General features: G+C 70.1%; 1 non-coding gene across 1 annotated transcript; it reads right to left on the bottom strand.

Annotated features, from left to right (window-relative positions):
- Positions 1–531: 531 nt before the first annotated feature.
- LOC139043036 (5S ribosomal RNA) lies at positions 532–650 on the bottom strand. The gene has a single exon (XR_011500114.1). It is a non-coding gene; the product is annotated as a 5S ribosomal RNA (ribosomal RNA).
- Between the last annotated feature and the right edge of the window lie 3,486 nt (positions 651–4,136).

A 4,136-nucleotide genomic window follows, 5' to 3' on the forward strand; every position in this document is an offset into this window, starting at 1 on the left:
GTGGGCGGGGCTGGTCGCTTTGGGACCCGTTTGGGCCTCCCGGCACCGCCGTGGAATCCGTTCCACCTGACAGGACGACTCTACCCGGCGGCTGGGGCGGCGGGGGCGGGGCGCCGAGGGAAGGGCTGGGGTGTCACCGGAGCGGGAGCCGAGCGGGTGGGAAGAGGCCGAGGCCAGAGGGAGCCGGCCGGCGGCGTGTGCGGCGTCGGGGTCCCGGTCCCGGTCCCGGTCCCGGTCCCGGTCCCGGTCCCGCCGGGCTGGCCCCGATTGGCCCTGGGTTCGGGTGGGGCCGCGAGCTGGAAGGGTTGGGCTGTGGCGGGGAGGGGTTGGGCCCTGCCCATGGGCGGCGCCGGCGGGCCCGCGGTGCGGAGGGGGGCGGGAGGGGAGGGGGAGGGTGGGGGGGGTCGGGCTGGCTGGAGGGGTGGGGGGCGTCCGCGGAGGACGGAGGCCGGAGGCCGCAGGACGGAGGAGGGGCGGCAGGAGCGCGGAGGGAGCCGCGCCCGGCCGGCGGCAAAAGGCGAGGGAGGCAAAAGCCTACAGCACCCGGTATTCCCAGGCGGTCTCCCATCCAAGTACTAACCAGGCCCGACCCTGCTTAGCTTCCGAGATCAGACGAGATCGGGCGCGTTCAGGGTGGTATGGCCGTAGACGCTGGCGCCTGCCGCCGGCGCCCCTAAGAAGCCGCGCCGCGTCGCCCGGCCCGCGGCTCGCGCGCGCCCAGGCCTCTGTGACGCGCACCCGCCGCCGGCGCCCCCTGCGCCCGCGCCCGGCCTGCCGCCTTCCTCCCGCTGCTGCCTCCCGCCGCGGCCGCCTCGGGCGCGGCCAGCGGGCCAGCCAAACCCTGCGCTGCCCCGCCCTGCTGCCCTCCCAGGGCGCGGAGGCCTGGAGCAGCCCGGGGTGCGAGGAGGCGGGGCGGGGCGGGCGGCGGTGGGAAACGAGGGGTGGTGGGGGCGGCGGTGGGGGCGGGGATGGGGGCGGGGCGCCTGGCTGGGCGCTCTCCCCTCGCGGCCCGGGAACACTCCAGGCCGCCCTGGCCGCTCGGATCCGGCGATGGGTCGCAGGAGATGCGGCTGCTGGGAGGGGGGTGGCGCGGGGCACTTGGCCCGAGGCGTCGGGGCGTCGGGCCGCCGGGCCCGTGCTCCTCTGAGTCCCCTCCGGCCCGAGGGGCCTCCCAGCGGGAGCCCTGACCTCTGCGGCGCCGGCCGGGCCCCGACTTGCCCAAACCCAGGCGGAGCCACCGGCGCGACCAGAGGGCGTCAGCGGAAGCCCGCCGCGCTGCCCCTGAGGGAGCGGGGAGGCGGGGCGGCCACACTTCCCCCCCGCCAGCGCCGCCCAGGAGACCGGCACCCCGCCCCCAACCCGCCCCTCGCGGGGACCCTGGACAGCTCCTGCTGGCGCCAGCCCAGAGACCCAGAGACAGAGACAGAGACAGAGACACGGAGAAACAGAGAAACGGCGACACGGAGAGGATCCAAGACACGGACCTAGACAGACACCCACCCTGACCCAGAGAGGCTCTGCCCAAGAGCTCGCTTCCCCCCCAGGAGGGCGGTGGTGCTGGAGCTGGGCCCGGGCCAGGAGGCAGGGGCCCCGGGGCTGGCGATCACCCCTGGGGCCCTAGGCCGCGCAGACAGGCTCTCAGGAGTCCCGGGCTCCCGGCATCGCTGCCCCGCCATCGCCCAGGAACCACAGGCAGGCACCGGAGCTCGCTGGCGCGCTCTGTCTGCGCTTGCGTGTGCGTGTGCTTGTGCGGGTTGTGCGAGTGGGTGTGTAGGCGTGTGTGTGTGTGTGTGTGTGTGTGTGTGCGCGCGCGCGCGCGCGCGCCTGTGTGTCTGTGTGCCTGTGTGTGTGTGTGCGTCCGGGTTTGTGTGTTCCTTTCTCTCCGCTTCTTCGCTCTGGCTCTTTTCCTCTTTCTGCCGGGCACCCCCGACCTTACTGAGTTGATAGAAGGAGCAGGCAGAAAAGTCAGGGCCCAGAGAACTTGGCACGAGAAAGCAGCTCCATCTACCAGACATGTAGAAGCCCCTCCCCGACGACCGACCGCAGCGTCCCCGTTCTGCTCAAGTGCCGCTGGGGACGTTGCCGGGATCTCCCGCCCGCTAGGTCACCGACGAAGGCGCCTCCGTCTTCCCAAGAGCGCGCTCGCGCCCAGGACGGAGGGAGGAGCAGCACGGTGTGATGACGGGGAGGAAGAGTCGCGTCCGAAGGCCCGTCGGTGCCTGCCGACGTCCCGGCTCTCCCTGTCTCGAGACCTCTGGGCTTCAGGGTTCTGTGCCGCAAGGCTTTCCCGCCGCACCCCCCGGGACCCAGGGCGCGCTGTGTGCGCTGCCCGTCTCCAGCGTTTGGGCCCTGTGGGCCTTCTTGCGTCCCACTGGAAAGGGGACCCTGGGACGGAGAGAAGATGGGCAGGGGGCGGGCTTCGGCAAAGAGAGCGACGGCCATCCACAGACGTCCGACGAGGCCCTCCGGGGCGCCAAGCTCTCCATTTTCCACGGCACGTGTCCTCGTCAGGTTCTGCCACCTCTGGCCGGCATGCGTAGGCACACCGCTGGTCTTGCGGCCCCAGAGGCGAGGAGGCGAACGCCCCGGAGGCCGAGATTGGCACCCGCGTTCTCGGCTGCTGGGTGGCCAGCACCTAGGAGAGTGTCTGGCCGGAAGCAGCCAGGCGATCGATCCCTGGGTGCTGGATGAGCCTCGGCGGCAAGAAGTAGGCTCGTGGGGAAGGACGGCGGCCGAGGCCCGGGCCCCCACCGAGGCCGCGCTCCGTGCTGAGCGGTCTGCTCCGTATTTCCCGCTTGCGTTCTCACCAGCACTCGCCCCCGCAAGGAGGCACGAACGCCAGGACCCCCTCGCACCAGAGGAGGAAAGCGCAGCTCAGGGAGGGCACGTCACTCGCGGGAGACGGCGCCCCTTGGGTTTCAGCTCAGGACTTCGGTCTCCCGAGCCTGCGTTTCGGGGCAAGGCTCCGGTCCCGCGCTCCGGGAAACTGACAGGGACGGCAGTCCCGCTTCTCCCCGCAGAAGGTGCTCCCTCGGAGATCAGATCCGGGGACCCGTCAGAACCACCCCGGGCACGAGCTGGCAGGGAGCGACGCGCACCGCACCCCCCCCCCCTCCCCCATCCCGCAGCCCGCAGCCCGCAGCCCGAGGAAGCGAGGAGCAGGCGATAGAGGCGCTGGGTTGGCAGGAGGGGGAAACGGGGCCGGCAGGAGAAGCGAACCGCGAAGAGACTCCCTCCCAGGACGACGATGGCTGAACGGGGAGAGGAGGGAGCTTTGGGTCCTCTCTCGTCCTGCTTTGACCGGGATGTCCCCATTTTTCCACAGCGAGCGAGTATGGCTCTTGGATTCGGTGGGGGAAGACGTGATTTATCTGGAGGACTTTTCCCTTCGGGGGTTCAAAGTCCGTTCTCTGAGGCAAGGCTCCCTCTCTGCCTCCCTGTCCTTCCCATTCGCCTCCCCGGAAGCCAGCTCTCCTCCCGGTTTCCTGGATCCCTTGGCCACGGTCCTCTGTTGCAAACACAGGCAGGTGCAAAGAAGATGCGAAAGGCTGCCCGAGCCACGCGAACGGAAAGCTGAAGCCAGGGAGCCAGGAAGGGCTGGCTGCTGAGGGAGGACGTGTCCTGTCAGGAGGCTTTTTCAACTCCCTCTGACAGATGCGGCCTGGAGGGGCGGGGCCCGGCCGGGGCCCTGGGGTGGTAGGGGTCGGGTGTGAGGGGGTGGGTGGGGAGGCGGGGGGAGGCGGGAAGAGAGGGAGGCCCCCGAGTGAGGGGGACACCAAAAGCCTCAGCCATCAAGACTCCTCGTCTTTGCATCCAGCGTTCTCAAACTCAAAACGAACGCAAGCTCATCCACCAGGAGCAACGTAGCAGCGTTTCCAAGCGAGGCAGGACCGCCCGAAGGCGAAAGCAGAATGGGATCCTAGTCAGGTGGAGCTTGAAACTCAGACCCACCCACCCCCCTACCCCCCCCCACCACCACCACCTCCCCCCCCTCCCCCCCACCCCGGGAAGGGGGCTTCTGGAAGGAAAAGCGAGACAAACTGACAGGGACAAACTTAGGTCGGGAAAGGAGTGTTGATTGTGAATGAGCCTCTCAAGGACAAGCAAGCGGGGTACCAGGTTTTAGAAGATGACCT

The sequence above is a fragment of the Equus asinus genome, unplaced genomic scaffold (genome assembly GCF_041296235.1).
Source record: "Equus asinus isolate D_3611 breed Donkey unplaced genomic scaffold, EquAss-T2T_v2 contig_138, whole genome shotgun sequence".
In the NCBI taxonomy this organism is placed as follows: domain Eukaryota; kingdom Metazoa; phylum Chordata; class Mammalia; order Perissodactyla; family Equidae; genus Equus; species Equus asinus.